At 55.8% G+C, this 24805-nt stretch overlaps 1 pseudogene; it reads right to left on the bottom strand.

Annotated features, from left to right (window-relative positions):
• Nucleotides 1-12766: 12766 nt before the first annotated feature.
• LOC118631107 overlaps nucleotides 12767-24805 on the bottom strand; it is a 73475-nt pseudogene continuing 61436 nt past the window's right edge.

Below are 24805 nucleotides of genomic sequence, written 5' to 3'. Positions count from 1 at the left end.
AGAGAGGAAGGAAGAGAGAGAGAGAAACATCAATGTGAGAGAGACACATTGACTGGTTGCCACCCACATGACCCCAACCAGGGCCGGGGACAAACTGCAACCGAGGTATGTGCCCTTAGCGGGAACCGAACTCGGGTCTCTCTGGACCACGGGCTGACGCTCTAACCACTGAGCAAAACCGGCCAGGGCTCTAGCAGTTTTTAGTAAGGGTTATCTGATTTAAGCCGACCAGGCTGGTGTCTCTGCAAAGGGTCTCCATGCTAGCTGGGCAGAGGGGTTTGGTTTACAGTCAGCCCCACAGTGAGATCCTGCAAGCAAAGTGCCTTTGCTGAGGTTACAAGTGGAACCCCACTAGTGAAAACTGAAATTCATGGATTCATTCGATCCTTTTTTATTTTATTTTATTTTTTTCGTACGTGCCCCTAGTGGGAACCGAATCCGGGACTCTCTGGTCCGCAGGTCGACGCTCCAACTGCTGAGTCAAACCGGCCAGGGCACAATCCTTTATTCTTTCATTCAGCATATTTACAGAGCATCTTTTTTGGGCCTAGAAGTTTGCCATTTACTCTGTTATGTCCTCACAAAGCCCTTGCTGTGCAGATGTTATTATTCCCACGACACGGTTTGGGAATAAATAGGAAAGGTTAAGTCACGGGCACACTTTGGACACAACTGAACTGGGATTCCAGCCTGGGCCCTCTCCCTCTGGGGACATAATCTCTTCTAGGGGAGACAAAACATATGAAAAAATCCCCACGCTCTCCAATAGAAAATGGCAAGGAGCCTCCAAAGGGAGATGCACGCTCAGGGTAGGGGCATCGAACTGGCCGAACGGCATCCAGGCGCCGGAGCCATGTTGGAGTGTACCTTCCCAGGCAGTAACACGTGAAGCACCGTCTTCGGCAGCAGTCAGAAGCAGGCTGCTGGCTTTTCGTGAGCCGTGGGCATGTTGCAGCATGTCAGTTAGCACAGCGGGTTTTGCAACAGAGACTGCATCCTACCTGTGCCGGGGCAGGGTGAGTGTGCAAGGTGAGCTGAGTGTGCGAGTTTGTGACATAGCACTTGGCCTTCTGCCCCTTCCGAGACCCACTCCACCAAAGAGCTGCCCTGGTGCATATTCCCGGCTCTCATGGGAAGTCATCCGTAGGCATGTCTTTTGCATGAAACCAACCAGGTGATGTTTCTAAGTGGCGGCGATACTGTTACAAGTGCTGGTTTTGAGTCCAGTGCGTGTATGGCTATGGGGTTGGTTCTCTGAAATTCAAACTTATTGTGCTTTCAAAAGTATTTCTCGGGTGTTGGTGGTATAGTGGTGAGCATAGCTGCCTTCCAAAAGTATTTCTCACACAGGATCACCTGGAGTTTCATTTCATAGCCATCTACTGAGTCGGGTTTAACATGTGAATTAAATAATCAGCAGATACATCTTGATGAGTAGCCCTGCCTTCATTGTAAATAACCCCTTATGGTTGATAGTTCTTAAGAAAAGTAGTCCCTTCATACTCTTTGGGGTGCCAGACAGGTGTTCTTGTTTTTTTTTTTTTTTATCCTCACCCGAGGACATTTTTCCATTTTTTTTTACGGACAGAGTGGGAGAGAGAGAGAGAGAGAGGAAGAGAGAGAGAGAGAAACATCGATGTGAAAGGGACACATTGAGTGGCTGCCACCCGCACGACCAACCAGGGCCGGGGACAAACTGCAACCGAGGTACATGCCCTTAGCGGGAACCGAACCCGGGTCTCTCCGGACCGCAGGCGGACGCTCTAACCGCTGAGCCAAACCGGCCAGGGCAGGTGTTCTTGTTTTTTAGTGGCTCTACAATCTATCTGTAAGGTAGGATCCCCGGGAAAACTGGCTGAGTGAACCCAAGTTACTTCCGGTGTCCCCCAGCCCCCGCTCGGCTAGCCCAGCTCCAGTGCCCACGTGTCACCCCGCACACATCCACACCATCCCTGCACCTTCCCTGCAGGGCAGATCCTCCCAGGCAGACTCCAGTCCTCTGTGCAGCACCGCACCTCCTGTCCTCCACCGGACAGTAGGACGGGGGCACCTGTGTCATGTAAATGTCCCTTGAAACCTCTAGAATTATGTGCATGTCATTAAAATGAAACCAACTTGAAATCACATTTCCTGCCACAAAAGAAAAACGAGAAACCTCCCGAACCAGAGGGGAAAGCCGCTGGCTGTCTCTGTTCGCCCACGGAAGGAACCTGCGGGTCTGTGCAGGGTGTACCCTCTTGGGGAAGGCGCTCTGGGTCGTCCTCACCGGCTCATCCACCACGTCCGTCCCCTGCCAGGGGTGGGGACTGGCCCCCGCCCTGTCACCGTTCTCAGAAAAGAAGCAGGACACGTGGAAAGCAGCCCGGCCCCCTTCCCCTTCCTTGCGCCTTTCTGGTCACACGACGTCGAGGAGAGAATATCTTTGTGGAAGATTAAAGGGTAGTCAACAGGCATCTGAGTCCTGGCCAGTGTGGCTCGGCGGTTAGCGTGTCAGCCCGCGGACCAAACAGTCGTGGGTTCGATTCTGGTCAAGGGCATGTATCTCAGTTGCGGTTCATCCCCAGCCCTGGTTGGGGTCGTGTGGGAGGCAACCAACCGATGCGTCCCTGTCACGTTGATGTTTCTCTCTCTCCTCCTCTTTCTGAAGATAAATGGAAAAATATCCTCAGGTGAGGATTACAAAAAAAAAGACATCTGAATAGCAAACGGCTCTTTCCTGAGAACTGAAAAGGTGCGTGATGTACAGAGGGCCTGGCGTCTGCTCCGAGGTGCTGGGCAGAGCAGGTACCAGCAAAGAAACTCCTCTTAGCTGGTGTCCGGGACAGATATTTGACTTCTTTGGCTGTTCACGTTCTGGGTTTTAACCATTCTGTCCTGAGCTCAGATTCCTTAGCAAGTCTCCAGCTAGTGCTCCCGGCACGAAGGCGGCTTCGTGGGCTGTAGCAGAGCCGTCGGGCTCGCGTGACCTTGGGACGGCCCGCTCCAGTGGGCAGGCTGGTCCTGGACCTGGGCCCTGGGAGGTCGGGCCCCTGCTAAAGGACAGCCTGGCCTGGCAGGCCGCAGCAGAGCCCGCCAAGGTCTTTGCCAAGGACCTGCTAATAGCTTCCATCTATCATCCAGGGAAGCGATTTCTGGGGCCACTTAATTGACTTCTGTTCGTGGTGAGATGACGTTTTGAGTCGCCTGAGCCCAAGCCTGTCTCTTTCATTAGCAGCAGGCTCTGCCTGGGGAGGGCGCAGCGGGTGAGGGGAGGTGTGTTCGATCTCTCGTCACAGCCCAGGTGCAAACCGAGACCTACACTCGTTCCCATCATCCAGGTTTCAACCCCCCGTTGTCTCTGTCTTTAAAGTTATCCAGGGAGTATTGGATGATCCCGGGGTTGTCCTCCAAAAGCTCATAATTACTTACATCCATTCAGTGGTTTTTATTATTATTATTATTATTATTTTATTGAGAGAGAGAAACATCAATGAGAGAGAACATCGATGGGCCGCCTCTGGCATGCCCCCCACTGGGGATCAGGCCCACATCCTGGGCAGGTGCCCTGACCGGGAATCGAACTTGCGACCTCTTGGTGCAGGGTTGACACTCAACCACTGAGCCACACTGGCTGGCTTCACACTGGCTGGTTTCTATTTCTCTTTCTCAATGTATCAGTTTGTAGGACAATACTTATAACCAACCTCTCTACATGGCACGTCCCAGGGACACCCCTCACCTGATGGCCCTGTGAGGCAGCAGAGTCAGGCGGGCGCTCTCATCCCCCTGAAGCTCAGAGTGGCTCAGTGACATGCTCAGTGTCACAGCGCAGAGGGAGCAGGGCTGGGCCCAGCCCCGGCCATGGTTCAGAAGCCCGTCCCCAGCACGGCTACCGGCAGGTTGAGAACGCATGGTGGGGCTTCTCACTGCTCTCTGAACAAGTGTTCAAACTCCAGGCCGCTCCGCCCGAACTCACACCCCCACCCCCAAACCAGCTCACCCGGTGGCCCCCGACAGTCCCCCGCATCCCCAAACCCACCTCCACTTCTTTCCCTGCTCCCACCTCCCAGCAACCAGCTCGTCATCGTCTTCTTCCTGCCCCCTTGGTATCAAGGCCTCCCCTGCGCCCCGGTCCTCTCGCCCTCGCTGCTGCTGACGTCCCCCGCCTCCCAGCGGCCCCTGAACGGCATCCCAGCATCAGTCCCGCCCAACCGGCACAAACCGGTCCAGCCTTCCAACAGCTCCGTCGGCCACCGTGGCGAACACAGCGTAGGCGGTGAACAGGCCCTGGTCCACGTGGGGCCCGCAGTCCAGCGTGACTCACCGAGCGACAGGGACGGCGTTCCTCCGGGCGGGGCGTGCTGCGTGCTCCTGAGTGCTCCCCAGGGTGGCCCCCAGTGCTCAGCGCTCGCCTGGGCAGCACACGTGCTGAAACTGGAGGGACACGGGCAAGATGAGCACGGCCCTGAGAAAGGGTGACACGCACATTTGCGAAGCGTTCCGTAATTTAAAAAGAAGTTGTTTCTTGAGTGATCGGATAGACGGAAGGTTACGGCTTGTCTGCTCACAGGTGTCAAGGGCTCCCTCTTTGCATCGAGTCAGCGTTCCCGCTGCTTGGTCTGCACTCAGCCCCCCGGCAGAACATTTCTCTGTTAGGGCTCTTTTCATCCCGAGAGACAAAAACTCAGTTCTAAAGAACCTAAGCATAAGAAGGGGGGTTGTTGGCTTGTGTAACTACGACGTCTAAAGGTCAGGAAGAGGCCCTGCCAGTGTGGCTCAGGGGTTGAGCATTGACCCATGTGCTAAGAGGTCACGGGTTCGATTCCTGGTCAGGGCACATGCCCAGGATGTGGGCCAAAGCCCCAGTGGGGGGCATGAAGGAGGCGGCCAGTTGGTGTTCTCTCTCATCGATGTTTCTATCTCTCTCTCCCTCTTCCTTCCTCTCTCTCTAAAATCAATAAAGAAAAATAAATAAATAAAAATGTTAAAAATAAATAAATAAAGCCCTGTCCAGTTTGGCTCAGCGGTTGGAGTGTCGGCCTGCGGTCCAGAGAGACCCGGGTTTGGTTCCTGCTAAGGGCATGTACCTCAGTTGCAGTTTGTCCCCGGCCCTGGTTGGGTCGTGCGGGTGGCAACCACTAGATGTGTCCCTTTCACGTCGATGTTTCTCTCTCTCTCTCTTCCTCTCTCTCCCTCCCACACTGTCTGAACAAAAAATGGAAAAATGTCCTCGAGCGAGGATAAAAAAAAATATATATGGAAAAAATGTCCTTGGGTGAGGATTAAAAATAAATAAATAAATAAATAAATAAATAAGTAAATAAAGTTTAGGAAGAGGATCATTGAGCCAGTGGGTTCACAGGAGGCTGTTGCGCCCCAGGGTGGCTGAGCCAGATCTGGGAGGTGGGTGCTGAAGAAGCAGGGACATTGGGGAGCGGGGGGCGGGGGGTAACTGGCAGGAGCTCAAAGCAAATCCTGGAGTCAGGGTTTTCACGCAATCCCGGGACATTTGTCCGAACAGGGCAGGTCTGTCCATCTGGAGCCACTGAAACAGGTCAGCCCCTGGTGGGTGTTAAGATTAGAGGCCAGGACCCCTCAACCCGGGGGTGGAGGGAGGTGCTGGGCAGTGTCACACAGGAGGTAGCCTGAGGCCCGTCTACCCTGGGAGCCGTTTTCAGTACCAGCCCCTCCCCTGCCCTTCCTGTCAGAACCGGGCGCTGCTGGCCCTGGTGACTCAGCTCCCTGCATGCACAGGCCTGGAGTCAGGACAGGCTGCTCACCTCTGAGAGGTCACAGCTGGTTCCCTTTATCAGCGCAGGATTTTCCCTGTGTCGATCAAGTAGCAGTGATCCCGGCTCTATGCAAACTGCCCCGTCTCCTGGACATGTGTGTCCCCAGGACCCAAAGCGAGGCCCCGCGGTGCAGCCTCAGCCGTGCAAGCAGCACGTGGCTGACGTGGCTGTAGGTGCTCGCGGGTGTGTGTGGTCCGAGGGGCCTGCAGCCTCGGCGTTCGTGGGGTCACCTGGCGGGGTGTTGGTTCTGTGTGGGTGTTGGTTCTGTGTGCGTCTTAGTGCGGCAGGCAGTTAGACAGACGTGAGCAGAGCAAGAGACGTGGGCCAGGTGCAGGTCACCAGGGGGGACGCCCGGATGCCTCGCAGGGGGGAAAACTGGGAAAACAAGGACCACACCCTCGGGCGACCTTCCTCCCCTAGCAAATGCTGGTCACGGGTTTGGCTCCCTGACCTTTCCTCCCTACAGATAACATCTAGGCCTCAGCTGTGTTGCAGCTCCAGGCCCAGAAAAGCAGCAAAACCAGACAAGTGACGCTGGCTGCCGTGGCTGCCGTGGCTGCCGTGGCTGCCATCAGGACCAGCGGCAAGGACTGAAGACCCTGCCCTGGTCTCGACCAATCCGTGGAGCCCACTACCCTGGAAGGACACACCTGGAAAGCTGATGCCTATTCTGTTGAGATCCTCCCTGGGACCCCCTAAGCTCCCCACCTTCACGAGAGAGAAAAACCCTCAAGACAAAGGACCCAGCATGGGCTCTCCCTGTTGGGAGCACACCCTTGCCTTCCTCTCTCCTCCCCGCAGGCTGCGTCTCCTACAGTCTAAGGGACCCAGGAGACCTGCACCAGGGCAGCGGCAGCTCGTCCCAGGCTCACCCCCGGAACCTGTCCCCAAGGCCCCTTTTCTCTGCCGCCTCAGTGAGCCAGAGCAGCCCCGCCTGGCCCTCCTGCCGCTGCTACACTGAACCCTTCCTTGATTCACTGTCCTGAGTGTCTTTGCCGCGGCCAATACATTCTTGCTTTGCTGCACTTTGTTGACTGGATTCTTTCCTTCAAGAAGACAAGAACTGAGGTGTCATCATCTTGCTGGTAACAGTAGGAACATATGGTGTGTGTATGTGTGTGTGTGTGTGTATTTGTATGTATGGAGTCCATGTATGTGTGTGTATGGGGTCCGTGTATATGTATATGTTTCTGTGTGTATGGAATCCATGTATGTGTGTGTATGGGGCCTGTGTATATGTATATGTTTCTGTGTCTATAGAATCCATGTATGTGTGTGTGTATGGGGGTGCATGTGTGTGTGTGTTGGACATGTGTACACGTGTGTGTATGTTGGACATGCGTGTACACATGTCTGTGCGTGTGTGTGAGCACTAACAGCGTCACCCCAGACCGTTCCACAGTGACCCAGTGTGTGTCCTCAAGGCCTCGCAGACCCTCCCCTGCGTGTCCGTGTCTCGGCTCAACCCTGCAGAGGAAGGGCTCCCAGAGCAGAGGGCAGGCCAGCCGGGGACAGGCGGTGCCCACCCCAGGTGCGGCCCAGCCGGTGTGAGTGAGGGCGCTCCGCGGGCCAACCCTCCAACCAGGGGAGCAGCGGCCGTCCCCTGAAGTGCCGAGCAGGACAGCGGGTGGAGGGGAGCCCAGATTCACGCCAGCTTTTCGGACTCCGCGGGGAGGGCTCTTTCCACCACTCGGAGCCCAGACCTCGTAGCCAGACACCTGGTTTGCACTGCAGCTGTGCCACTCACTGGCTGTGTGACCTCGGGCAAGCGACCGACCCCTTCTGTGCCTGTCTTCATGAGGAATGCCGTGAGACCGAGGGGGTCCCTGTGTGCAGACGTGCTCAGCACCCAGCAAGTGCCCATAAGTGCACTCGCACCTCTTACGATCGCAGTGTACGCCGTGACCGGACGTGACTGCACTCAGAGGGACCCTCTTCTAGAGGAACACGGAGCCTCTTTTCGAATGCCCCAGGAGGACGAGCAGCCCTGGGAAGCTGGCCTGCCCTTTCCTGCGTTGGGCAGCACGTCCCTTACCCATGGCCCAGGCCCCGGGCGGGCCCAGGCCGTCCCAGGGAAGGTCAGCCGAGAGCTTCGTCGGGGTCGCCCTTATCGGCCTAAATGAGCGGTCTGAGGCCTGTTCTGAAGAACACACTGCATTCTTCAGGCATTTTCCTCATCAAAACACGTCTGTTTCGTTCTCTGTTAAAGGGCAGTCATGAGTCATTCTGCAGGAACAAAGACGCTTCAGTCTAACCCTCCAGGGGAAAGCAGTTTAAACAGTGTGGGCTCACATGCTTCGTGAGCCCTCAAAACGTGTTTGGAGGTGCACTTCAGCACCTGGCAGCCGCGGTTCTCCCTTGACAGCTGCCCCCCCCCCCCACTTCGTGTGTCCGAACGTGTGATCACTTGCGCGTGGATGTAGACACGCCTGTGCGGGGGCTGCTGGGAGCCCACGTGTTCCTAGACGGACTCAGTGCAGTGTGCCAGCATCACTTCTGTTCTGGGGGCTCCCCTCCAGCGCATGAACTCCATCCCCAAGTCCTCGCGGGAGGCGAAGACCCCTTGGCAAATGGGGTAAGACGACAAGAGCAGGATGTCCTGCGTGTCGCCAAGCCCGAGGTTCCCCTATCATGTGCCCAGGACCTTCGCCCCACCGTGCCTCAGATCCAGCCTGTCAGGGAGCAGATGCCCCTCTCTGGGCATGCCGCCTCTGGCGGCCTCCTGGGCACCCTCTTCCCTTCACCCAGAAGGTGGGCGTTGCCTTGGCTCACCTCCACCTGATTGCTGTCTGCTGCGCTCTCATTGTCCGCTTGTCTGTCTACTGGGCCGTGACGGTCCCCCCCAGGCTTCTGTGCGCAGTGGGCTCTGGCTGAGGAATGAATGGCCTGGGTGGACCGTGCTTGCGGGTCTTCCAAAAACACTCTCCGAGGGCAAGTGCATTCAGCCTTGGACACGGCTTCTTTGACTTTCATTCATCTCTTGGAGCTCTCGGGAGAGTGGCTCTGTGGGGTTGGCGGTAGGCTGGCAGCACTGCTATTTCAAACACTTAGCGAGTGGGGAGGCCCAGACGCAGTGTCTCTGAGCAGCGAGAAGACACGTCTGGCAGAAGGGGCGGCTTGTGACGGGGTGATGCGGCCCAGCCCTGGTTGGGTCGTGTGGGTGGCAACCACTCGATGTTTCCCTTTCACATTGATGTTTCTCTCTCTCCCTCCCTCTCCCTCTATCTGAACAAAATATCGAAAAATGTCCTGGGATGAGGATAAAAAAAAAGAACCAAAACACAGGGCTGTAAAATCACAACGGTGCTTGTGAAATGCTCAGCGCAATGGGAGACCCAGTGCTTTGGAGAGTGTATCTCCTGAGCCCTTACTGAATGCCTCCGTGTGCCCGGGCCCGCTGGGTGCTGGGGACGCAGAAAGGAGAGAGGGGATCCCCACCTTTCATGTTCCCCCGTGATCACAGAGACCACTAGGCTAGTGGAGACCACAGGGGAGGCAGCGACCAGCTGCCGGGAAAGGTCCGAAGCCCCTGAGAAGCCAGCCGCGGGGGTGAGGCTGTGGATGAAAATGAAATTGTCCGCCAGGTGGGCCGGGTGGGGAGGGACCTGGAGACTGGCCCTCTGGATGTGAGGGGAGAGGACAGTGTGAGGAGCAGACTAGGACTGAACTCCGCTGGGGGGGGGTGCCCCTGGCACTGGCTCCGGGAAAGGAAGACACCTGATTAAAACAGTGGAGAATACATGCCCTGGCTGGTTTGGCTCAGCGGTTAGAGCGTCCGCCTGCGGTCTGGAGAGACCCAGGTTCGGTTCCCGCTAAGGGCACGTACCTTGGTTGCAGTTTGTCCCCGGCCCTGGTGGGTCGTGCGGGTGGCAGCCACTCGATGTGTCCCTTTCACATCGATGTTTCCCTCTCTCTCTCTTCCTCTCTCTCCCTCCCACTCTGTCTGTACAAAAAATGGAAAAATGTCCTCGGATGAGGATTAAAAAATAAATAAATAAATAAAAATAAAACAGTGGAGAATACAAAGTCAAGGGTGAGGGGAGGTCCCGCAGGGGAGTGGAGCCCAGAACAGGAGCACCCGGACGGAGCGGAGGTGGGGTAGGAACACAGCAGCGGCCACACCCTACCTGAGGCAGGTGCCTGCACCCTGTGCCTGTCCCAGTGCGGCTGTGGGCAAGCTGCCCCATTAATGCACTAGGGGCGGGCAGGCCGGCGTAGGCGGAGGGAAGAACAGGTGCAAAGGAAGCCCTGGGAATCTGCAGCCCTGGTAGAAAACCGCACACAGGATGTGATTGGCAGTTTTTATTATTTTTATTTTTATTTTTTTTATCCTCACCCGACGACATTTTTCCATTTTTTGTTCAGGTAGAGTGGGAGGAAGAGAGAGGAACAGAGAGAGAGAGAGAAACATCGATGTGAAAGGAACACATCAAGTGGCTGCCACCCGCACGACCGACCAGGGCCGGGGACAAACTGCAACCGAGGTACGTGCGGTTAGCGGGAACCGAACCCGGGTCTCTCTGGACCGCAGGCCGAGGCTCCAACTGCTTAGCCAAACCGGCCAGGGCGATTGGCAGTTTTTAGACGACGATCCCCCAATCCAACAAGAATATAAGGAGATTACTAGATTCATCAGTGATCAGAAAAATACACAGGAGCCCAGCTGGGGTGGCTCAGTGGTTGAGCGTCGACCCTGCACCAAGAGGTCACTGGTTCGATTCTCGGTCAGGGCACACGCCCAGGTTGTGGGCCCGATCCCCAGTGGGGGGCATGCAGGAGGTGGCCAATCGATGTTCTCTCTCATCTATGTTTCTATCTCTCTCTCCCTCTCCCTACCTCTCTTTCTGAAATCAATAAACAAATTTTTTTTTTTTTTTATCCTCACTCGAGGACATTTTTCCAATTTTTGTACAGATAGAGTGGGAGGGAGAGAGAGAGAGAGAAACATCGATGTGAAAGGGACACATCGAGTGGCTGCCACCCGCACGACCAACCAGGGCCGGGGACAAACTGCAACCGAAGTACGTGCCCTTAGCGGGAACCGAACCCGGGTCTCTCTAGACCGCAGGCCAATGCACCAACCGCTGAGCCAAACCGGCCAGGGCTCAATAAACAAATTTTTAAAAAGAAAAATACACATGAAAACTGTAACGAGAGAGCACTGGAGAAGTATTCCCTTGAAAAGAAATAGAAACCTGTGTACAGCCAAGTGCTGGTGGGGCGGGGAGAAGGAAGCTGGTGAACTGGAGGGCAGATGTGCTGCCTTCCGGAGGGCAGCTGTCACACGGAGTAAGTGTTCACTCTGTGACCGGTCCTGCTCCCGGGAACAGGTCTCTAAGAGATCCTCACCTGGATCCGTCAGGGACAGACGCAAAGAGGTTCCCCGCACCTTAGTTTGTGCTGGGGACTGGGAAGCAACCAGGGAGAGTGGATATGGGACAGGCCTTGTCTCTGCACGCAGGACCCAGCGGCAACCAGATTAGAAGGCAGCAAGGAGGGCAGAGGCAGTGGTGGGCCACAGCGGGTCATCCAGCTGTCGACGGCCATTTGTTTCTTCATCCTCACCCGAGGATGTTTTCACATTTATCTCCAGATAGAGGAGGAGGGAGAGAGGGAGGAAGAGAGAGAGAAACGTCGATGTGAGAGAGACACATTGATTGGTTGCCACCCACACAAACCCAGCCGTGGCTGAACTGAAACCAAGGTACGTGCCCTTGGCTGGAATCGAACCCGCGAGTCATTGGTCCGCGGGCCGACGCTCTAACCGCTGAGCCAAACTGGCCGGGGCTCGATTCACAGTTCTCATGGAAGGAGGTAAGTGCTGTAATTGTTCCCATTTTATAGATGAGAACACTGAGGCACCCAGGCTCTCGAACGGGCCCGAGGTCACACAGACAGTGGCGGAGCCGGGATTCACACCCAAAATCTTGGAGCACACGCTCCAAGCGAACACAGTTCTGCTCTGTCCACCGGCTCTCCTCACCTTCTCACAACAATCTCGTGGGCAGGCGCGGTGAGACTCACCCCACACGAGAAGAAACGGAGGCCTGGAGGGGCCCCAGTGCCGCTGGGATCCCACCCGTCTGTCTGCAAAGTCCAGACATCTGTGCTGCATCAACTGACCTGTGAGAGACCAAGGACAGGAAAACCCCCAGCGGCAGAGAACACGGCCGCGGTGGGAACATGGGCGCTGGGGTCAGCCCGCAAGGGGGGACAGAGAACACAGCCGTGGTGGGAACATGGGCGCTGGGGACAGCCCGCAAGGGGGGACAGAGAACACGGCCGCGGTGGGAACATGGGCGCTGGGGTCAGCCCGCAAGGGGGGACAGAGAACACGGCCGTGGTGGGAACATGGGCGCTGGGGACAGCCCGCAAGGGGGGACAGAGAACACGGCCGTGGTGGGAACATGGGCGCTGGGGACAGCCCGCAAGGGGGGACAGAGAACACAGCCGCGGTGGGAACATGGGCGCTGGGGACAGCCCGCAAGGGGGGACAGAGAACACAGATGAGGTGGGAACATGGGCGCTGGGGACAGCCCGCAAGGGGGGACAGAGAACACGGCCGCGGTGGGAACATGGGCGCTGGGGACAGCCCGCAAGGGGGGACAGAGAACACGGCCGAGGTGGGAACATGGGCGCTGGGGACAGCCCGCAAGGGGGGACAGAGAACACGGCCGCGGTGGGAACATGGGCGCTGGGGACAGCCCGCAAGGGGGGACAGAGAACACGGCCGAGGTGGGAACATGGGCGCTGGGGTCAGCCCGCAAGGGGGGACAGAGAACACGGCCGAGGTGGGAACATGGGCGCTGGGGACAGCCCGCAAGGGGGGCAGGAGGCACCCTGTGCAGGAAGGAGCCTGAGGGCAGGGGGTCCAGGCCCAGACCAGCCCGCCATGGACACACCGTGCCCCGCGTGTTCTGCGACGCAGACGTTGTCTGGCTCGGCCCTGGAACCTGAACCTCAGGCACGCTGTGCCCATTTTTCAGAAGAGAAAGTCAGAGAAAGAAGCCGTCGAAGGCCTCACAGCAGACGGTGGGGCCTGGGAGCTGCCGGCCCCGGAGAGGACGTTCCGGCTCCTTCTGACGCTCCACCTGCTTCTAGAAACCAGAAGGTCAGGTTGTGCCACTTGGTCTGAGGGTTAGATTGTCCCCTCCACAGCCATTCCGTCTGTGTCAAACACCTTGGCGCGCCCTGACGCTCGTGTCTGTGCTTGGCTCCTGGGGCCTTAGGACACAAAGTTTCCACGAAAGAAGTGGATTTCGGCCCATTCTCGGGTTTGATTCTGCTCAAGGGCATGTACCTGGGTTGTGGGTTCGATCCCCAGCCCCAGTCAGGATCATGCGGCGGGGTGGGGGGGTACCAATCGAAGTGTCTCTCTCACATCAGTGTTTCTCTCCCTCCCTCCCTCCCTTCCACTCTATGTAAAAAAATTAAAAATCAATGGGAAAATACCCCCAGGTGAAGATTAACAAAAAAAAAGTGGATTTTGGGTACTGTCGAAAACCAGAGCTGGGCAGTAAGAAAAATAGATTGCAATCAGAAACTATTTCAACAGGGAAAAAGAAACCTCAGGGTAGCTGGGCTCTCCCGACAGTGACTCGGACACTGGCACCTACAGCGGAGGGGCCGGGCTCGTGGGTGGGAGACTGTGGAGGGGCAACAGCAGGGTCAGCAGGGTGGACGCGGACAGGCTGGCGAAACTGCTCGGGCAGGATTCTTGCTGGAGGCAGGCAGCGGAGCGGCGTCAGCTGGGGGGAGGGGGCCAAGGAATTGCATCAGAAACCAGAGGGGAGAGGGTTTCTAAACGGACAACGGGATTCTTGCTGCAAGGACAGACTCCAAGGTCGAGGCCTAGAGGCTGCTGGGAGCCTGACTGGAGGCAGGTCAAGGAGAAAGTCTGTGGCTGCCCAGCAGGTACCGAACCCCGAAGGCGGATGAATGGCTTTTCTGTTAAAAGGCTTATTATACTGCAGGCTGGGAACAGGCCGGGCGGAGCACTGGGAACCAGGGAGAGCTCCTGGAGAGGTGGGGAGGGGGATGGGTCCCTCAGCCGCGCCACTTTGAGGAATCTGGGGGCTTGCGCTGGGACGCGGAAGCCTGGAGCTCAGGACAGAAATGTGGGCTGGATACTTTACCTATTTTTTATTTTTTAGAGAGAGAAGATGGGAGAGGGAGAAAGATAGAAACATGGATGAGAGAGAACATCGATTGGCCGCCTCCTGCATGCTCCACACTGGGGATCGGGCCCACAATCTGGGCATGTACCCTGACCGGGAATTGAACCAGTGACCTCTTGGTTGGTGCATGGGCTCTTAGTGCATGAGACGATGCTCAACCACTTGAGCCACACCAGCTGGGCTGGGCTGGACACTTTATTTTTATTTTTTAAAATCCTCACCCGAGGATATTTTTACATTTATACATTTATCTTCTTCAGACAGAGTGGGAGGGAGAGAGAGAGAGAAACATCGATGTGAGAGACACATTGATTGGTTGTCTCCCGCACGACCCCAACTGGGGCCGGGGACGAACCGCAACAGAGGTACCTGCCCTTGGCCAGAATCGAACCTGGGACTCTTTGTTCTGCAGGCCGATGCTCTAACCGCTGAACCAAACCATCCAGGGCTGGGCTGGATACTTTATTTTATTTTTTTATCCTCACCCGAGGATATTTTTCCATTTTTTTGTACAGATAGAGTGGGAGGGAGAGAGAGGAAGGGAGAGAGAGAGAGAAACATCGACGTGAAGGGACACATCGAGTGGCTGCCATCCACACAACCAACCAGGGCCGGGGACAAACTGCAACCGAGGTACGTGCCCTTAGCGAGAACCGAACCCGGGTCTCTCTGGACCGCAGCCGACGCTCTAACCGCTGAGCCAAACTGGCCAGGGCTGGGCTGGATACTTTAAAGAAACTTTTAAATTATTACAGCTTCCACAGGAAGTTGTAAAAAGGTGTAAAAAATGTACCGTTGGGTCCATGTACTCCTCATCCAGTTGTACAACATCAGCGCCAGAAATCGACCTTGGTACAAGCAACAGGATTGCTCAGATCTCCCCGGGGTCGCGTGTGTGTGTCGAGTTCATGCGATTTTATGAGACGTGTAGATTTGGGTGATGACCACAGATCGTCTGTTTATTGATTTTATGTCTGTATGTTCGGTAATGGTGAAGCATCTTCAGCAGATAAGTAAGGGCGTGGACTTGGGTGAGATTTCTGGGGAGAGGGTGCCGGGGGAGAGAAGGAGGCGGTTTGGGGTGGAGGGCCAGGCAGGAGAGGGCTTCACTCTGGCCCCTGGGCCAGCTTTCCCAGTTCAGGATATTCTGTGGTCTCTGGAAGACCCCATTTCTCTCCAGTCCTGCTCATAGGTCCCCAAGTCATCAGCCCAGAAACGCAATACTGTCATTAGGCTCCTCTGAAGGGACCCTGATATCAAGGCCACCAGGCCAGACTCTGGGGTCTCATTCACCCCAGCACAGGGCTCCTGAGCAGTTGTTTCTGGTTAAACACTACACTTCGCGCCCCCTTTGTCCGCAAGAGAGCCCAGCCATCCCCAGCCCCTCAGAGGGTTAGCCAGTCAACTCCTACCCAAGTAGGAAGGTTATTTTTTCCCCAAAGAAGAGGGAGATGCCTCTGTATCAACTTCATGCTCTATATATTTTATTCGATCATCCGCACATTAGGTCTTTCATCCACGAACTCTTGAATTTTGCAGATTCCGACGTTCACAGCCTCAGACTCACGTGCAAAGGAAACACCCCAAGGCCGCCTTCGTGGGCAGAGACGGTGCCTGGATGGCGCTCCTGCGCCATCTGCTGGCGGACACGAGTGCTGCACCCCGAGGAAGGTTAGTACGTTCCTTAGGAGCAAAGCGCTATTTCCTCCTCCAGTCACCTCCCAAGGCACAGGGGTTGCCCAGCCTCAGACGCCCTGGCTCTGCCTCTCACACAGCCCGGAGAAAGCCTGGTGTGATGGAAAGAGGTGTGGACCTGGGGCCCACATGTATAGGTCCTGACTGTTGGTGTAGCAGGAGCTGTGCAGGCTGAGGAGCACCAGACGTGATGAGCCATGACGGAGGCGGAGCTGAGACAGTAAGGACCAGAGCCAGCTGCACCTGGGCTGTGGTTCTGGCTCTGCTCTTGCCAGCAAGCTCCCTACCTGCTGAAGGCTGAGCTTTCTCGTCGTGAACAGGAAAACTGGAGCTAATAACTACTTCCTGGCATGGTTGTTTAAAAAAGACATACTTTACGTGAACTATAAAGTTCATGATAGAGATTCACTAAAAGAAAAGTAATTATACTGATGCAATAACAACTGGTCAGACAAAGAAGGGAGTCTGGGGACGTAGGGGTCAGGAAAGGCTTCATAAATAAGGGGACATTTAGCTGGGTGTTGAAGGATGAGGAGGGGTTTTCCCATCAGACAAGGGGGAAGGGCAGTCGGATGGATGAACTGTGTGTACAGAGGCATGGTAGGAAGCAGTACTATGGTGCATTTGGGAAGCTGGAGATAGTTGGTCTGGTCTGAGCACAAGCTGGGGGTGGGGGTGGGGTGCAGCAGGTGGGCTGACCCTGGACAGGTGAGGTCCATCAGAACCTCCAGGAGGCGATGCTGGGAATCTGGTTTGATAAAAAGATTCCCAGGAGGTTCTGAGGCCAACCAGGGAAGGTCCAGTGTCTGGAGCCATCACTGCATCAATCATTCTGCGTCACTGTCTCTAGTCCACACCGCAACCTGGCAAGGTAGATGTTAACACCCTTATTTCCCTGGGGTGCAGGGCTCCCAGCGCCTGGCTGAGAAGAGGTGGGAGCTCCCAGCTGGGCTCACTTGCGAGGAGACAGGTTGTGTTCATATAGATGGGGGCTCATCTTCTGGGACAGAATGGGGCTTACCTGGGTGATTCTGAAGGCAGAAGGAGAAAGCAGACGCCGACTTGAGGCCAGAAAGGACTTTGTAGCAGTCAGAGCGGCCGTGATGGGGGTGAGTGGCTGGTGAAACCGGGAGCTTGTTGACTGACCACCTGTGGGAGCGGCCGAGGGGCTCCTGCTGTGGGCGTTGGCGGAACCCGATGCCTGGCTCCTGACCAGCTCTGGCTGCTGTGGTCCACCCACCCTCCCCAGTCAGCCACCTTGGAAGACGTCCTCAGGGCGTGTTTCCCCGGCTTGATTCTTCTAGCACGCTCCTCCACTCCAGGGTCCTCAGGGGCCAGCTCACTCTCCTGAACCCTGAGCACCCTTCCCGACAGCCCCTGGAACCTCCTCTCCCCTGGACTACCTCTGGCCAACCCTCCAGCCTGCAAGACAAACTCTGCACCTCCCCGCTGGTGTCCAGTTCAGTGGCCTGGCCACGGGGTCAGACACGGGGCTGAGTGAGGCTGGGGCCGCTCCCCCCGAGCCACAGACGCTCAAGGCCGGTGCCTGGCAGGGGTTCCTCCTTCTCTGCCCCTCCAGGGTCACTTTGAGGTTCAGACTTCCTGACTCACCCAGACTCACTGACTCAGGAGGGTGCTAGTTCTTCTAGGCCCACCGGTAGAGTTGCAAATTGGCTTCTGGGGTCAGCTGAGAAGGAGGCCCCGGCCGTTCCAGCCCGAGAGCCAGGGTATGGCCTGAGAGTTGAGGGCAGAGGTGAGGATATGGGGAGTCGGCATATTTTGATAATGTATGTGGCTGCCCGCCGCAGAATCGATGACAGGCTCCGGTGATCCTGGGGGCTTCTTTCAGGGCGTCCTCTCCCCGAGAGCTCCCCTCCGAGACCTCCGACCCCTTGTGCTGGTGGCCAACCCGGATCTGCCAGAAACACCAAGGTGACCAGGAGGTGGCGCTGCTGAGTCAGAGCGCTACCCCCTTGCAAATTAAGTTCAGAGAGAGGGCTGAGTGTGGGGCAAAGGGCAGGGGCAGGGGCTGGGAACTGGAGGACGGAAGGTTCACCTAAAAGCATTTTGTGTGTGTGCACGTGCGTGGATGTATATGTTTGTGTACCAGTGAACACATACGTAAGTACATACCAGCAAACACACACACAACACACATACTCGTAAATGTATACATACACATATATATATATCAATATATAGATGCATACATACATACCAATACATATATATTACACTGGTATGTATATATACCCACACATACACGTATACCAGTATATAAACACATATACATATACCAGTGTGTGAGTATAGATAGATACACAGATAAAAATCAGTGTATTACTCTAAAATATGTAAGCCCTGGCCGGCTTGGCTCAGTGATTAGAGCGTCGGCCCTTAGACCGAAGGTTTGTGGGTTCAATTCCTGGTTAAGAGCATGTACCTGGGTTGCAGGTTTGATCCCCAGCCCTGGCTGGGGTCATGCAGGAGGCAACCAATCAATTCTTCTCCCTCATATTGATTTCTCTCTCTCTCTCTCTTCCTTCCTCTCCCTTCCTCCCTTCCACTCTTTCTAGGAATCAATGGGGAAATATCCTGTGGTGAGGATTAACAAAAAAACCAAACCAAAACAAATATGTAAAATATATATACATATACATACCAGTAAAAACACACACAAAGGCATGTGTATGTATGTGTATATACTGGTGTGTATGCATGTATGTATAAATGTACACTGGTATCTAGGTGTGATGCATATGCATACGTATATACATGTGCACACCCCAGTGTGCATGCATGTGTACATGTGCATGCGTGTACCAGCACATGGGCACTGCCCATTTGCGGCTCTGACTCCTGACCTCTGACACCCTGCAGGGGTGCAGCTTCTCTACAGTTGGCAAAGGCGAGTCTAGATGGCTGTCCTCCTTGCAGACTGTTTTTTTGACTGCACGTACACAGGACCTTAGCACACCTCTAACAGGTATCAGACAACGCCCAGCTGGGGTGCAAGATGCCAATGGCAGTTACGAAGAGCGACAAGACATGTGCCTTCAGCACACAGCTGTGATTGATATGCTTTCAAAACTGAAGGGGTTTGCAGTGGTTTCCCGGAACCACCTGAATCCCTGCCCAGGAACCTGGGGGAGGGGCTTAGAGCCGAGAGGGATGCTTGCTGCCGTCCCAGGGGTGGGGGTGGTTCTGATCGTAGTGTGAAATAGACTGGGAATTCCCCAGGAAGGGTGGGCAGCGGGCAGCTCTGTGACCGAGGGCTTGGCATGGGGCCCAGGTTCTGACAGAGAGCAGCAGGAGAGCTCAGGGAGAAACAGGGGGGCAGCACCTCCTAGAAGCACTTGGAGATGGCTCCGGCCCCTGGCCATGAACTGGTTGGACTCACCAGGCTGACTGGCCACCTTCCCTCAACAGTGACACCCTGTGGCAGTGGTCACAACACTGGTCATTGGAAGACAAGTGAGAAAGCATTCCTTGGGGTTGGGGGTGCCTCGGAGTTATTTGTGAAGGAGGACCCCGGGATATCTTTGACAGAGGTGAGCTAGGCTGAAAAGAGGAAGGGGACCGCATTGGACACCCCAAGCAGGTGAGGCTGGAACCTGGTGATTAACGTACCCCTGCCTTTCCCCGACAGCGCAGGCTCTGCGTCCCAGGGCTTCTGCTGGGTGTGTGCACGCGTGTGCACATGTGCATGCGTGCACGCATGTGTGCACGTGCGTGTGTGTGTGTTGAGGGCAGGTATGAGCTGCAGTGTCATGTTCACTGGCCCCGAGGAATGTAGAATGCTGAGGTCTCTAAAGCATATTTCAGAGGAATAGGCTTGATCCCAAAGGCCGTGGGGCGGTGTGTGCGTGTGGGTGTGGGTGTCTGCTGACTGAGTGGCCCTCTGTAGCCTTTATCACACTGAAGGATGGGTGGAGGGTCTCGTTCCAAACTGGTTGTCTTTAGACTGGCCTTGTCAGGGCTGGGGCAGCTCCCGGGCAAAGGGGAGCAGCTGAAACATCTCTGAAATGTGGACATGATTACATCTCTGTCCAGAAGGAGGCCCCGGCCGTACCAGCCTGAGAACCAGTTTATGGCCTGAGAGTTGAGGGCAGAGATGAGGATATGGGGAGTCAGTATATATATATTTTTTAATCCTCACCTGAGGACATTTTTGTTTATCTTCAGATAGAGTGGGAGGGACAGAAGAAGAAAGAGAGAGAAATATAGACGTGAGAGAGACACATCGACTGGTTGCCACCCGCACGACCCCAACAGGGGCTGGGGACAAATTGCAACCAAGGTATGTGCCCTTGGCTTAACGGGAACCGAACCTGGGACTGTCTGGTCCGTAGGCCGATGCTCTAACCACTTAGCAAACCGGCCAGGGCAGGAGTCGGCATGTTTTAATAAGTGACTGCCCGTTGCCGAATCCATGTCAGGCTCGTCAACATCTGCAGGCCCATTGCTGCTTCTTCCTAGAGCTTTGGACTCGTGACCGAAACGAGATGCTGAAATCCCGCTAAAGAGAAGTTAATGTCCTGCCTGTGCTGGAACATTCCGCAGCCTTGTTGGGTGTCATTATTAAAGACGGGGTTCTGGAGGTGAGCGCACCTGGGCGGGGCCTTCAGGTCACCTGGGTGTCCTGCACCTGTCCGCTCGTCGGGGGCACCGTAGCCCTTGCTCTGGCACAGCTTTCGTTCTCACGGCTCGGCGTCTGTGGGCGTGTCCTCGGGGCCCTGCGCCTCACTTTCCGTCTCTGTCACCCCGAGGTTGTGATGCTGCCCTTTGTTCCCGGGGGGCTGAGGAGGTATTTAAGAGGCCTGTTGGCAAGTGGAGAGTTTCAGAGAATGTTCCAGATTCCTGGGGTCTAGAAATCCCCCCAAGTAAAAGGACGACAGGAAGAACAGGATTTAACTTGAGTGAGGGATTTTATTTCTGGAGACAAGGTGAGAATGTGATGGAGAGATGGAGGGGCCCCAGGGACCACCCACGGCAACACTCCTACTGTGTTTCAGTCTGACCTTAATGATATCTGCAACAACCCGGTTTCCAAATAACACCACATTCTGAGGAACCGGGGATCAGGACTGCAACAGGCATTTTGGGGGACACAATTCTAGCCGTGGCAGAGGGAATACGACCCGACAGAGTCTCACAGCTAATCCATCAATCAATCACTGCTGCCTGCCTCTGATGCCTAACTGATACAAAGTACATTTCTGATTCTTGGTGTTCTAGCGTCGTCTGTCGTCTGGCTTGTCTGCAGTCGCTACGTACCAGAATGATAAGACTTGCACGACGCGTGAGAAGGAGGATCAGCAGCTGTTGGTACGGTGCCTTGTTTTCTGGGGCAGCGATGGCTCCGCAAGCCCCCTGCAGAGAGCACCCAGCTGTGAGTAGATACCCACCTGGGTGTGGGAGGGTGGGGTTTGGGGGTGTTCATGGATCTGTGCGGCCATGACCCTTGGCAAGCGAGACGGGGTTTCTCATCCAAACAGGCGGCTAAGGAGACTGAGTCTGCAAAGTGGGTAGTGCCCGGCGCCGGGCCCATGGCCACGCTGCCCAGAGCGGGTGGCACACGGTGGGTCAGGAGCTGCATGCCTGGGCCTCTGTGCAACAGGGAGGAAGGGCAGGCTGGCTTCAGGGGTGTGGCCTGTGCTGTCACAGAGGGACTTGAGCTTAGTGCCGTGAGCTCGGTGGGTGCTCTGCTGTGGTCATCTGGAAACTCTTCATGATTTGGAACAAGGGGTCCTGCATTTTCATGTTGGACCGGTTCCTGCAAATCACAGAGCAGGTCCCGATGACAGTCGTCAGTGCTTGGTCATCTGTGAGGCCAGGGGACCGCTGCCTACGAACTCCCGCTCTGGCGTGTCAGAGAACCTGGGGCGCGTGGGAGAAACCGTGAGGCTGGCCTTCGGGCCCCGCTAGGCTCCCATCTCCCTACCGCCGGCACCGTGACAGCCACGGGGTCTTGGGCAGGTCAGGTAGCTTCTCTGGGCCTCAGTTTCTTCGTCTGTAAAATGGACACACAAACGACAGCCCTGACAACCTCCCGGAATTGCTATGAGTGTGGGGACTCCACCTCCCCTGCCCGCCTGTGGGGAACCCAGCCCCGCAGCGGGCACCGACCACAGACCGTGCTTGATGACCGAGAAGGTGAGGTCACGGGCGGCGTGAAAGGTCTCAGGCAAGGCCACAGGAAGGGACGCGGAAATGGACGTGTTAAAATAACACACGACGCTTTCCTCCGGCCAGTCCAGGGACCCTCCAGGTCTTCCCAGTGATGCCATCGCCGCGGCCACCTTCAGGGATGCGCGCTGTGTGCACGGGGGTGATTCAGCTCACAACACACCCCGCTCCCCTCCCACTGAAAAGATGAGGCTCTGAAGTAAGGGCGACAGTCAGCCTGGCCGTCTCTGGTCCCCCTGTCTGGGTCCTGTCAGCCATGAGGGGCACTTCTGCACGCCCGTGTTGGACGTGTCCCCGGATCTGGGTTTTATTGCGGGTCACTCTGAAGGGTTGTCTAGAGTAGCCAGTCTCATGCTCAGAAGGGCATGAATGACAAGAATAACAATGACCGATGTGCTCATTCAAGGGAAGTGAGCAGTTGTCCCTCCGTGCCCACCTGTCTCCCGTAAGGTGGCTCCCTCTCAGGTTGTCATGCCGCGGACCTGTCGTCGCCCTGAGCAATAGCATTCCAACCGTCTTGCTTGAGTTTCCTTAGCTCGGGGAAGAGCGGCTGCTGGTGTTTCTCGAGGTTTCTTCGCGTGAACTGTGCTGGTCTCCGTGGACATCTGGGAAACTTGTCACTCACCCTAGGCGACAGCTTCATTGTGATATAATCCACACACTATGCAATCAACCCATGAAAGTGTCCAGTTCAGTGGTTTTTACTATATTCAAATAATTGTACAATCATTGCCACAGTTAATTTAAAATTTTTTTTTTCTTTATTGATTTTAGAGAGAGAGGAAGGGAGAGGGAGAGAGAGATAGAAACACTGATGAGAGAGAACATCGATGGGCCGCCTCCTGCATGCCCCACACTGGGGATCAGACGCACAACTATGGGCATAAGCCCTGAATGGGAATCGAACCAGCGACCTCTTGGTGCAGGGTCAATGCTCAACCACTGAGCCACACTGGCTGGGTGCCACAGTTAATTTTATAACATTTTTATCCCCCCCCCAAAAGAAGCCCCGTACCGTTTGTCAGTAACATTCCACGCCCCTCACCCAGGCACCTGCTGGTCTAACTCCACCCCTGTAGATTCCCCTGTTCTGGACATTTGACACAGATAGTCATGTAACACGTGGCCTGGTAGCTGGCGTCTCTCACCGAGCACGATGTTCTCAAGCTTCACCGGGTTGTAGCACGAATCAGCCGCCCTTGCTCTGTAAGGCTGGGTAACATTCCACGGTGTGGGTGGGCCACACTCTGTCCCGCCACCAGTGGATGGACACTTGGGGGCTATATGGACAACGCTGTCTGAACATTTGTGCATAGGGTTACGTGCGGACCTGGGTTTTTATGTATTCTTTATTTATTTTTATGTGATTCTTTCCTGGGAGCCGAGTACGGTTTCCAGAGGCCCCTGCGGATGACACTGAACACATTCTAAGTCTGCTGGGGCTCCGGTGTCTCGTCTGTAAAACAGATTGGGGGGGGCGGGAGAGAGTGTGCGCGCGAGTGTGTGTGTGCGCGTGCTTATGGTCTGTGTGTCCGGCTGGAGTGAGGCTGTGGATGGGGTGCTCATCAAGAGACAGGCGCAGAGGGGAGCTGGGGCAGCTCTCACAACAGAGACGCTCCTGGGGGGGAGCGAGACCATCGACCTCTTGTTCTCTCTTTCTCTCCCGGGTCCTACTTGCTGAGCGAGTGAAAGATGCGGGTTTCAGGCGAGTGGAGCCCAGCAGTTTGATGGGCAGTTTGACCTGGGAAGTGGACATGGATCAGTGCCATCGCTGAGCCAGTGGGCAGGGGTTGACTACCTGTTGCCCCCATGGCCGTGTTCCCATGGGGTCCTGGGGGGCCCCCCCATCTGTTAAGTGCAGAGCTTCTCCCCAGCCCGTGTGGCTCAGTGGGTGAGCATCATCCCGGGCACCAAGCGGGCGTTGGTTCGATTCCCGGTCAGGGCACCTGCCCGGGCTTGATCCCCAGTAGGGGGCGTGCAGGAGGCAGCCGATAGATGTTCCTCTCTCTCCCTCTCCCTTCTTCTCTCTCTAAAAATCAATAAAAACATATTAAATATATGTATGTTTTATGCAGAGCTTCTATCAGACGCCTCGCCCAGAGCGTCGGGAAGACGTCCCCCGTCTTTCATGAGTCTGTTTCGGGATCACAGACGTCTCTGGGTCCTTTCGGAGTGACCCTAATTAGGCCAAACATCTGGATTCTGCAAACCAAGCTCGGCAGAGTGGGAAGAGGATAAGCCGTGAATGGAAGGACTTGATTCGGTCACGCGTCGGTGCAGGGTCTTCAGCAGGACCCTCCGCAGCTCTGGGCCTCCTGCTGTTTTTCTGTAGATAAAGATGGTGATTCTCACTTGGTGGGATTGTTGAGAGCATCCGATGGTGCATACCGAGTGTCCGGAGAGCAGACAGTCAATGACTGGGAACTCTTTACGTAAAACGATCCTGAGCGAGCTACTTAAAGCACAGCGGACGATCTGGCCACGGGCAGAGGCAGGGAAGGGGAGGCCGAAGCCGCTTTTCAGCTGGATGTGTCCTCCTCGCCGACGATGCTCCTGCCAGCGCCGTGAACGCGTGGATTTCCAAGGGACTCGGAATTTCACCTGGTGACTTTCAGTACATTTCATCGCCCGCTTGGCTCGACCCCCAGTAGGGGGCGTGCAGGAGGCAGGTCGACGCTCAACCACTGAGCCACCCTGGCCGGGCTGGAGTGTTTTTTTACAGACCCCCTTGCCAGCCCTGGTGCTCTGGAAAGTTTGGTGATGATCTTGAGCAACCTGCCCTCCCTGTGCAGAAACACACCTGCCCTCATTCCTCAGCGGGTGGGGACGCACAGCTGGGAAATAGAACAGGGCGTGCGGGCTGGCCTTCCTGGTTTCATCCTGGCGCTGATGGCTCTCGATGAGAACCAGACAGGTAAGGCCCTGCGTGCGGACTGGGCTGAGGGGCAGCTCCTGGGCGCCCAGCAGAGGGCA

Source organism: Molossus molossus, unplaced genomic scaffold (genome assembly GCF_014108415.1).
Source record: "Molossus molossus isolate mMolMol1 unplaced genomic scaffold, mMolMol1.p scaffold_m16_p_15, whole genome shotgun sequence".
NCBI lineage: Eukaryota > Metazoa > Chordata > Mammalia > Chiroptera > Molossidae > Molossus > Molossus molossus.
Note: the sequence above shows the minus strand (reverse complement) of the source record. Positions and strands in the feature narration are given on the sequence as shown.